Raw genomic sequence first — 12501 nt, 5'->3', positions numbered from 1 at the left:
AGTAGTTAAGAGCTTGCCAGATATCAAACAGTCAGAAAAAGCAGAAATTGGGACTTACACCTTATTTTTGCCTGCCCAAAATAATGTTCTTTCTTTTTTTTTTTAAGTTTTTTTTTTTAATTTATTTGAGAGAGAGAGAGAGAGAACATGAACATGGGGGAGGAGCAGAGAGAGAGGGAGAAGCAGACTCCCCACTGAGCCGGAAGCCTGATGCCGGGCTCCATCCCAGGAGTCTGAGATCATGACCTGAGCCGAGGGAAGATACTTAACTGACTGAGCCACCCAGGTGCCCCAGAAGAATGTTATTTCATCTGTCTCACACTGTTATGCTAGAGTAGCCAGAAGAGAGGCATCCAGGAGTTTGGGGGCAGCAATGACTAGAAGCAATCATTTAAATGGCAATAATTACCACAGGTTGGTGTTTTGTTGATGTTATTAATTTTTAACTGAGTACTTACTTTGTTTACTTAAACACAAAATTTAAATTACCAGTCATATCCCTAATAAACTATAATCAGATTTTTGCTGCGAACCTTTTTTTTTTTTTTTTTTTTTTTTACACAAATAGTTTTGTTAAAAATATTTCAGAAAGTGGGACGCCTGGGTGGCTCAGTCGTTAAACATCTGCCTTTGGCTTAGGTCATGATCCCAGCGTCCTGGGATCGAGCTCCATATTGGGCTCCCTGCTCAGCAGGGAGCCTGCTTCTCCCTCTCCAGCTTGCCCATGCTTGTGTTCCCTCTCTCACGATCTCTCTCTGTCATAAATAAATAAAATCTTTTTAAAAAATTCCAGAAAGTTTAGAAGTAAATATAACTTACATAGAATTAATTGAGCATATAGTACGTGCAATGCAGTTTTCATTCTAGAAGGATAAAGGTAAGGATATAAAGTATTAACACTAGAATAGTGAATGTTGTATAGTGGATGTTGTATGAGTATAGATGACTTACTCTGGAGGGTGGTGATAAATACAGCCTTGATACATGTGTCACATGAGAAAACTAAAACAATTCAGAAACAAGTTCCTTTATTCAAAGGAAAACTATCCATGGATTGGGGAAGTACCATGCCTTGCAAACAGTAGAGCACTGTTTCCAAGGCATTTCAGGTAAGAATGAGTTTTATAATGTTAGGAGGGGCAACATGGACATGGGACATGATGGGCTAGGGTATGAGGAATTTTGTTATAAATCTAGTAGGTCCTGTTTTCTAGAGTAAAGTAAGCAGCTAAAGCTGAATTGGAGGGTTGTGATTGGTATCCACTTTCCTTGACAGGTGTTTCCCATAAGTACAGACTAACTTACGTTTAAATTTGCAGCATGGGCAGCTTCTATTTTGTGGGTCTCGATATAAGAGTTAACATTATCACAGGTGAGGATATTTAAGTTGGGTCTTGAAGGATATTAGAAGTTCACCAGAAATATGCAGGGAGAATAGAATAGAATAGAATCCAGACTGAGGTAAATATCATATGAACTATCAGTAAGCCATGAAAGGGCAGTTTTAAAAACAGCAAATGGAGAACAATTTAATGTGTCTGAAGATAGAATAGGAAATGTCAGTAGATAAAATTGAACAAAAAATGTGCGATTTGTGATGAGTCTAGTTTATCCTGGTGAAGAGTGCAGACTGTATTCTGTAAGCTGGGGGAAGTCATTGACTGTTTTCGAGAAGAGGAGTGACATGAGCAGATAGATGTATGAAAACTATTTCATGGGCAGGGACATGGGGAATACACACTTGGCACGGGAAGAGAGGACACAGGCTCAGAGACTGATGCCACAGGACTGGCAGGAAGTGGCGGTCCTGCAGGGCAGTGTCAATGGGGAGGGAGACGATGCCCCAAAAGGAGGAGGAACCAAATTCTGTGGGAATGTTTCCCAATAGCTTTTGAGGACCAGATCTTGAACTTCTACCCTACACTCTTCGTGCCTCCGAGCCATGATAAGAATGTTTAGGCTTTCTTATTTGATTTAATTTATCTTCAGAAAATTTCAAAAGAAACATCTTTACTACAAAAAATTAAGCAGTTTAAAACCATGAAAAAACAGCTAATAATATTCCTTTAGCCCATTCCTTGTCCTTATAGGAAACCATTTTTTTTAATGATTTTATGTATTTGAGAGGGAGACAGAGAGAGCACAAGTCGGGGCGAGGGGCAGAGGGAAAGGGAGAAACAGCTCCCCGCTGAGCAGGGAGCCCTATAGGGCTCAATTCCAGGACTCTGGGATCATGAATGGATCTGAAGGCAGATGCTTAACCTACCGAACCACCCAGGTAACCCTCTAGGAAACTAGTTTTAATGGCATGATGGGTATCTTTGCTTTCACTTCCTTCCTTCCTTCCTTCCTTCCTTCCTTCCTTCCTTCCTTCCTTCCTTTCTTTCTTCCTTTCTTTCTTTTTTTAAAGATTTTATTTATTTGAGAAAGAATGAGAGAGCACAAGCAGGGGGAGGGACAAAGTGAGAGGGAGAGACAGGCTCCCCACTGAGCAGGGATCCAGAGGCTGGACTTAATCCCAGGACCCAGGGCTTATGACCTGAGCCAGAGGCAGACACTTAAGGACTGAGCCACCCAGGTGCCCCATCTTTGCCTTCATTTCAATATTAATGTAAAAAATATAGATCTATGCTTTTTGTCCTTTTTATTGAAAGCATCGGATTCATACACACATATTTCTTCGACTTGCTTAAACTCTCTACAAATGTCTCACTTTTACGATTCATCATGGACATCCCTTGAGGGTAATAGATCGCAATTTAACTCATTTTTTTTAAGTGGCTGGATAATAGTCCTTGCATGGATTTGCCACAATGTGCAGCCATTTCCTTATTTAGGCACATGCAGCTTGTGTCTTTTTTTGTCACTAGAAACTATTAAACAATTATATTTTCACATCTTTTTGTTAATTGTGTAAACAATAGCCACAGAAATTTAAAAAATCATTCTGTACCCTTTCACAACTAGAAAAGGACCTTACAAATATCAACCAACAGGTGATTTACAAATGAGACACCAGAGGCACTGAAAAGTGCAAGAAAGAGCTCAGAGTCATATAAGCAGTTTGGCGGTGTCTCTGAAGCCAGAATCCAGTCCCCTGGCATAAGCCTAGCCCCCTTTCCATAGGGCAGGTGCGTAGAGAATGAAGAAGTCGGCCCCCAAATGGTGGGGAATTTGTCATCAGAACATTGAATCCACATGGAGAAGGGATTTTCCTGGCCTAATATTAATCATAAGACAGCCCTTCTTCTAACCAAAGCCTCCTGTGCCACAGGCCAGGGCAGGGGTGAGGGAGAGCTCTGAACTCACCTCAGCCTGTCCCCGGAGGCAACCAAAGAATTCACCCTTCCTTCTGCTCTACGGAAGTGCCCTTCCAGCAAAAGCGTGTGATTTCCTGGTTGGTGGTCGGAGGGCAGCTGCTCTTGCCTTCCTGGAGCAGACCCCTTTGACCTCTGAAATGTCCTTGGAGGCCCTGTCTCACTTACCCCCTTATGGGCACAGCCTCTAGGCTCCTGGGAATAGGCAGGAGAGAAAAACGCTTTGGTGTTCCTACCATGAAATGCTAACCAGAAGAAAACCAGTGACCTCTTTCTCTAATGCTTTTCAGGCCTGTCTAATCTTCAGAATCACCCAGAGCTGATTAATAGTGTATAGGTTACTGATCCCAAACACGCAAATATACATGTACATATATTTTCCTTTGGAATTGCTATATATATATATATACACACACACACCTATATAGATAGATAGATAGATATAGATATATAGATATGTATCTATATGTATATGACAATTCCAGAGAAGAAAATATTTATTATGCATTATTTAAATTCTATTATTTACATATCATATATGTATTCTATAGTAGTTTTTCTTCGGAGTCCCCAGGTATTGCTACGATTAGCACACTTTTGACCTGTGGCCCATGTCCAACATTGTTATTTTCTCAGTGAGAAAGTTGCGGTCTAGAAATGTTCTACAACTTGCCAGAAACCATTCAGCATGTCTGTGGTGGAGCCGGGACCACTCCCTGTCTCCTAGGTCCCAGGTCAAAATTCTTTCACCAGATTTATAAATACAGATTCCTTTTAAAACCAAGAGAGATTTATCTTTGTCAAAGTGCCACTGTGAGAGGATGTTGGGGGGGACGGAAAAACAGGCACCAGACAAATACTCAGGTTTTCATGGTGTTGAACAGAAGCAGTGTTTCTGAATTGAGTGACGGGGGTGCAGGAAGGTGGGCGCCCAGAGTCCCGGTGATGCGTGGGGGGGTGGGTCTTGGCCAGCTTGTAGTCCTATTACAAAGACTGGCGAATGGACAAAGCTGGTCTAATTCATCTCCTAAGCATGTGAAAGACATTTAGAGACTGAATGATTTTCAGTCTCTCTAGGTTTGAGAATTAAAGGTAAATACGGTACAGAAAATGCTCAGGCCTGGCTTTAAAGACTTGTGTGAAATGCTTCCCGAGGGGGGAAATGCAGGTCACTAAAAGGTTGCTTCTCACTAATGCCCTTGATTGGCTGTTGGTGCGCAGCTCCCTCTGAAGTGACAATCAGTCCAAGTGACCACTGCCCTCTTGCTGCAATTATCAATGGTCCGGCAATTTCCCTCAATTTTAATCAATTTGGTTTGTGAATAGTCCTTTTCTTTGTTTGAGACAAAAGAGGCAAGTGTTCAGTCAGGATGCCTGGCTTCTCCCTGGCAGCTCCTGTTTTCTTTAGGAAGCTTGTGGAGACCCCGTCCACTTTTAGGCGCGGCAGAAGACTGGCATCTCCTTTCAGTAGAGCAAGAGCCATTCCAGCACAGCTCAGTGTGACATTGTCCTGAGAGCCCTCGGTGCAGTAGAATGGGGGTGGGAGGAGATGGGCTGGGGGTAGGGAGAAGGGTAGCATGAACGTAGACTTAACGGTTGGGTCTGTTGGCATGCCGGTTAAAATACAGGACTTAGTTAAATTTGGATTGCAGATAAATAACAAGTTCCAGTGGAACATATTTGCACTGATTGATTGTATGAAGTCCTCTCTTAACTGGGTGTCCTGTGTTATCTTTCTACATCTGACAATGCTAGTAGGGAGAGATGAAGAGAGGAAGGGAATGAGATGCGAGTCCATGAAGTCAAGAGTGTGAAGGGCAAGATGAGCGACAATGACCATGTGTCAAAGCACTTTCACTCATTCATGTATTTGTGTATTCAAAGATTCATTGATTGAGAAAAGATGTACTGAGTCTGCTATGCAGCCAGCATTGTGATGGGGATATTAAGATAAATGAAGCAGATTAGTGTGACTGAAGATGTGCAAATCCAGGTCATGATATACTATGATAAATACAACAAAACTTGGTACCACTGTGGTATCTGGTGTTTTTCCGTCCATCACATTGGAGAGGTCTGACCACCAACGGCTGAGTTCACAGCCCAATAAAGCTTGGGGATATACCAATCTTTCCCGATCAGGAATCTTTCCCTTTTCATTTTCTTCTTCTCACCACATTCAAGTTATTGCTCTAGGGAGTAGCTGCATGGGTGAAGCATGAATAGCAAACACCTATATGTTTTATTTCTGAGACAAATGGGCTTATCTGGATAAGCTTAAACTGGGTATCTAAGTATAGAAATTGGGCCACAGCCATTAATATAGTCCACAGCTGTGTAAGAAAAAAAATAATACAAAGGAGGATGTGATATGTCTACTTCAAGTTCTTTCTAGATGAGAGGCCCTAAGGCATCTTATTAAAATTTATTTTTAAACTTGATCCAGACTGTTTGCCTGCTATTCTATTTTCTGTGAAGGGTTGTAATGCCTTTTGTATGTGTTCGCTGCTGTCTGTGGTATATGCGCACACACACGTACAGACACACACACCCCACATCATATGCACAAATACACTCTTTTAAAATCAGAGTTGGAATTATCAAAAAGTTAAAACCAGTCTAAAGAGGAATCAGTAAAAATTGGGGTTTAAAAGCATTTGCGCAGCACCTAGTAGCTGCTGATGGGAATGCGGAGATACACAAGAGACAGTTCACTGACCTTGTAAAAGGAATTCAGAGAATGTTAATAGAAATGAGTTGTTCACCAAGGAGTCCTTGCTTCAAACACTGGCCACGTCACAGCATCCTTTGTTGGAGTCTCCCCTCCACCCCCAAAATGCAACCCATTCATGTCGGAAGTTTCACTAGTGCAGGGTATGAACCCAGCACCCTGGACAAGGTTAATTTGCTTGGAGTGGACACCCGACTCAAGGACTGTCAGTTGCCAGCATACTGTGGGTGGCATGGAAAGGCTGGACGATGATGGGCATTAATAGTGACCGCCTTCACAGTCAGATTTCCTCTCTCAGAGATGAGCAGACAGCGGAGGAGGAAAAAATGGGGGTGTGGTAAAGTCCAGGTGAGGGGAGTCCAGGCTCAGAGGCTCCACAAGCAGCCCCATTCCAAGGGAGGCACAGGTGACCGCTGGCCGGTGTGCAGGTGCCCACGTGTGCACATTGTGTGTGTAAGAAGGATGCTTGTTGGGACCCAGCAGACCTTCCTGTTCTTGGAGATGTTTCCATCTCTCTGAGGCCAAGATGTCTGACTATCTCTATTCTTTCCAGAAGCAAGACTGTGGAATGCTCCCGGTTCCCAGGGGACCTGGAGGAACATCTCTGTATTTTTATGGCCATGAGTTTTATTACAGTAACTTGTTACCTGAAGTAATCCAAAGGGGGCATGTGCTCTTTCTAAGCAAAGGATTAACTCACAAACCCAGACTCAGCAAGGGAACTATATGACAAGGCGGCATAGAAGGTGTGCTTAGCATAGAGGGAAAAGAAGCTACAAATAGTGAAGGGGGGCTGGTTTCTGCTTGGGGAATTAGACACAGCATCTGAAATTGACTCTAAAGGAGGGGTCAAGAGTTTTCTAACCTAGTCTGGGTGTCTTCTAAGGAATTAAATAGAACCATGTGGTTGTATTAAAGCATTCCTCTGCCTACTGAGTTGAAATCAGTTGTCCATATGGCAACGCATCAACACACACACACACACACACAATTTGACATTTACTGGTCTCACTATCTACATGATGAAACACTTTCATGTCTTTCCATTCATTCCTTCTTACAGAGAAAAATTATGAAGGAAAGAAAAACCTAAGAAAACAAGCAACCAGTCATTAGGCTTATACCTTGCCTCCTACCAGGTGCATGAGTTACCTCCCAGGAAACTCACAAGAATTGGCTGATACAGTGCTCCTTTTTTATTTTTTTTATTTTTATTTTTTTTAAAGATTTTATTTATTTATTTGACAGAGAGAGATCACAAGTAGACGGAGAGGCAGGCAGAGAGAGAGAGAGAGAGAGAGGGAAGCAGGCTTCTTGCTGAGCAGAGAGCCCGATGCGGGACTCGATCCCAGGACCCTGAGATCATGACCCGAGCCGAAGGCAGCGGCTTAACCCACTGAGCCACCCAGGCGCCCCATAGTGCTCCTTTTTTAAAGGTAAGTTAACTGAATCAGAATGGGTAAGTGATTTGCTCTAATATCATGCAAATAGTAAGGATACAGGTTTCTTTCTAATTAAGATAACATAAAAATAAAAACAAAAGCTTCAGGGTTGTCAGGTGGGACCTGTTCACAAACTCCCCCTTAGACCCTGCACCAAAGTCCTCTGGTCACTTCTTTTCTTTATGTTGCTCAGAGTCCACCATGGCCACACTCAACCCAGTGTCAGACTTCTCTCTAGTGACCTAGGGTTTAAGGTATTTTTGACTCCCCTGACCTCATTTTAAAACTTACCTGCCCTTTGCCTCTTTCCTTAAGATTCTTGCTAAAGAATTGGTTGTGAAGTTAGCGAATCAAACACTGAGGTATTAAGGGATGATAATGGTCAAAATACAATTCCCTATTAAGACCATATTTGCATTTTATCCTGGAGAAAGTCCTTGAGACCTCAGCATATCCTTAAGTGTGGAATTCACTTTATTAGCTCAGAGGATTTTTTTTTTTAATAGGTCAGGCAGACCACTAGTTAAAACCCACAAAATGGTCCTGCTTATGAGTTCAGAAAATGCTACTTGTCTTCAGCTCTACTTTATAAATCCTGGAACCCCCAAATTTCAGACCCCCAAAGTATAATCAATTGATAAAGTTTTGTAAAGCCCATCTCATGTTGAAGCTTCAAGGGCAACACCATTTTAAAAAAGATGGAAATTAATATTTGTGTATTTAAATTGAAGTGAAACTACACTTGGATCCACCACCGTCATAGGCTGACTGACCAGTGTTTATTTTCTGAAGAACTAGGGATTTTTTGCAGCTGTTCCTGAGTGGTGTGTGTGCTGGCCTGTATCAGCTTGCAGGAACTGATTATTGAATTTTCAGAAATTTTGCAAGCTGGTTGACTTCACATTAAAAGCTTGTAATTGGCCATGATGAGAATATATTCACCATGGAAATTGGCAGGCACTATAAATCCAGGGTTGATGGATTGATTCATCTTTATTTATTTATTTATTTATTTACTATGGAACCAGTTTTTAAATTGCTAATCATTTACCAACATACCACCATCTATCCTCCTTCCTTCTGTCTCTTCCCTTTTTTCCTTCTCTTTTCCCTCCCTCCCTTCCTTCCGTTATTCCTTCCTCTTTCTCCCTGTCATTGTTTTATTTTTATTTTATTTTCTCTGTCTTCTAATATTTCTCATAGTACTAGGTGTTTTGACAGGCCCTTTACAAAAAAATCTAATTTCATCATCATAACAATTTTATACTATTTTAATTCAATTAAAAAAAATAAACAGAGGCTCAAAGAAATTTTGTAATCCCCAGAGGACACTATCAGTAAATAGAAGTGCAATCAAAACACAAATCTGTCTTGTTTGAAAGCTCCTATTCACTCCTGAAACCTACACTAGCACACACACAAAACAAAAACAAGCAAACAGAAGGCTGGGTCATCAGTTTCCAAACAGACTTGCTTTTTTTCCTGATCTTGAAAGATCTGTTACTGGATGACATATTTGTTCTAATAGCTCCACTGGACTTTTGCCCCTAAAGTAATGTATCAAATAAAGTTAATTATGAGAACTTGGGGTGGCAACCTGCCCTGAGTTTATCTGAGGGTAAAAGATTCAGGTAGAAGGTTTCACTACCCATTGGAGAAGTCAAGATATCTTAGTAAGGCAGTCCATAAGAAAGTTTCCCTGTCCTTGCAGAGAAAACTAAGGATAGAGGTTACTAGATACTACCCCCGTTTCCCTACAAACTCCTGTACAATTTTGAACTGGAAATACAATTTAGAAATGTCCAAGCTCTTCCCCACCCCTTTAATCCTGTATCTCCGGGGGCTACTTATTTCCCTCTCTGGGCATGGGTTTTACTAAAGGAAAAGCTCCATAACTCAGGTCTTGCAACACCAAATTCTGGTGAGTCCAGGATGGATGATTCAGAAACATCTGGATTTAATTTCCTTGTTAACAGACATGGGATTAGAAATTAAGGGAAAAGTTTTTGGCAAATGGCATTTGGGGGAGATCGTCAAGACCCAAACTAAATGCAAAGCCTTAAATAGAAACCGATGAATTCATTTGCTCATTCATTCAATACACATTTATTCAGCAGGCGCCTCTTGTGTGGCTGGCAATGTTTGATGCACTGGAAAACAGTAGTGAGCTGGGCAGAGCAAGACAGAAAATTGATTTGTAAATCTGGAAACAAACATGATGCTTTCAGATGGACTTAAGTGATGTGAAGAAAATAAAAAGGTCTTCAATAGTGCCCTTCCCAAATACATTATGAATAGTTCCTTAATTTCTCCAGCAATGTTTTCTAGTTTTCAGTATTTCTGTCTTGTACATTTTTTGTCAGATATATACCTAAATATTTCCTATTTTTGATAATATTTTCTTTTTTAAAAAATTTAATTTTATTTTTTTCAGTGTTCTAAGGTTCATTGTTTATGCAACACACCCAGGGCTCCATGTAATACGTGCCCTCCATAATACCCACCACCGGGGTCTCCCAACTCCCCACCCTCCTCCGCTCCAAAACCCTCAGTTTGTTTCTCAGAGTCCACAGTCTCTCATGTTTTGTCTCCCCTTCCAATTTCCCTCAACTCACTTTTCCTCTCCTTCACCTAATGTCCTCCATGATAGTATTTTCAATGGCATTTCTTTGTAATTTCAATTTTAGATTGTTATGGTATATAGAAATAAAAGATTTTTCAAATTGATCTTGAATCCTGGAACTTTGCTAATTAACTTATTAGTTATACTAGCATTTTGGCAGAGGGGATAGATTCTATAGAATTTTTGATGTGCACAATCATGTCTTCTATGAGTAAAAACAGACTCATTTTTTTTCCCTTTCCAATATGGATGTTTATTCCTTTTTGTGCCCAGTGTTGAATAGGAAGAGTGGAAGCAGATCTCACTGCCTTGGTCATGATTTTAGGGGGAAAGCATTCTGTTTTTCCTCATTAAGTATGATACTAAATCTAAGTTTTTTGGTGTATGTTCTTTATCAAATTGATAAAATTCCTTTCTCTTTCTTGCTTTAGGAAGTTTTTATTAGGAATAGATATTACATTTTGTCAAATGTATTTTTCCGTGTATGTTTTGATGATCATATGGTTTTTCTCTTGCAGTTAGTTAACATCATCAGTTATGTTGATTAATTTTTATACACTAACTTTGAACTTTTATGATGAACTCTGTCTGATCTTTATGTATGGCTGGACTGAACTTGTTCCAATTTTGTTGAGACTTTTTGCTTTTACCTTCCTGAGCAGTATTGGCCCTTAGTTTTCTATTATTGTAATATTTTGGGGTCTGGTTTGGGAATCAAAGTGATGCTGGTCCCGTACAATAAGTTGGGAAGTGTTCCTTCCCCTTCAATTGTCTTTAAACGTTTGTGTGGCTGTTGTTATATTGTTTGCTTGTTGGTTTGTTTGTAGAATTCTCTGGTGAAGCCGACTATAACTAGAGTTTTCTTTGTGGGAAACTTTTTTTTTTTTTTTTTTAAGGTCAAACATTGGTCTTTAATCAGATCTGGTTTCTGCTTTCAGACCTGTCAAAATACCTATAAAGTACATAGAAATAAAAATGGAGAGAGACCTCTGCTTCAGTGCATTTTTAGAGGCAAATTCACCTAGTGTTCTAACTGTATGCCAATGTGATAAACACTTTTTTTTTCATTTTTAGTTTTTTATTTTTTCAGCATAACAGTATTCATTATTTTTGCACCACACCCAGTGCTCCATGCAATCCGTGCCCTCTACAATACCCACCACCTGGTGCCCCCAACCTCCCACCCCCCACCCCTTCAAAATTCAAAGATCGTTTTTCAGAGTCCATAGTCTCTCATGGTTCACCTCCCCTTCCAATTTCTGTGGGAAACTTTTTAAACACAAGTTAAATTCCTTTAATAGACATAGGGCTATCCAGGCTAGCTATTTCTTCTTTTATTTAATTATTTTTATTAACATGTAATGTATTGTTTTCCCCAGGTGTACAGGTCTGTGAATCGTCAGGCTTACATACTTCACAGCACTCGCCATAGCTCATACCATTCTCAGTGCCCACAAACCAACCTACTCCATATCTATTTCTTCTTGAGTCAGCTCCAGTATTTTCATGTTTCCAGGAACCTGTGCATATCTAAGTTGTCAAATTTATTAGCATATGAAGTTGTTTGTAATATTTTCTCATTATCTTTTTCATATATAAAGATACATAGTTATGTTGTCTCTTTTATTCTTGACATGGGTAATTTGTCTTTATTCTTTCATTCATGTTAGTTTAGTGATCAATTAATTTTATGGTCCTTCTCAAAGAAGTGGATTTTGGATTCATTAATTTTCTCTATTCTTTACCTATTTTCTTTTTTCTTTTCTTTAATTAATATATAACATATTATTTGCCCCAGAGGTACAGGTCTGTGAATCATCAGGCTTACACATTTCATAGCACTCACCATAGCACATACACTCCCCAATGTCCATAACCCCACCACCCTATCCCTATCCCACATCCCCCAGGAACCCTCAGTTTGTTTCCTGAGATTAAGAGTCTCTTACGGTTTTTCTCTCTCCTGACCCCATCTTGTTTCATTTTTTTCCCTCCTTATCCCCTATGACCCCTGGCCCTGCCTCTCAAATGCCTCATATCAGAGAGATCATATGATAACTGTCTTTCTCTGATTGACTTACTTCGCTTAGCATGATATTCTTTACCTATATTCTATTTGATCGATTTAAGATGTGATTATTTTGTTTCTACTGCTTATTTTGTTGCATTTTTTTCTCTCCTTTTTCCAGTTTCTTAAGCTTAAGTTACTGATTTGAAACTTATTTTGCTTTCTAATATAGACTTTTATTTTTGTAAATTTTCCTCTAAATACTGCCTTAGCAACATCTCATGTATTGAGGTATGTCTGTGTGTGCATGTGTGTATATATATATGTATATATATTATGTATATATATTATATATGTATATGTATTATGTATATATATTA

The sequence above is a fragment of the Lutra lutra genome, chromosome 4 (genome assembly GCF_902655055.1).
Source record: "Lutra lutra chromosome 4, mLutLut1.2, whole genome shotgun sequence".
In the NCBI taxonomy this organism is placed as follows: Eukaryota; Metazoa; Chordata; class Mammalia; order Carnivora; family Mustelidae; genus Lutra; species Lutra lutra.
This window is presented reverse-complemented; position numbering follows the sequence as displayed.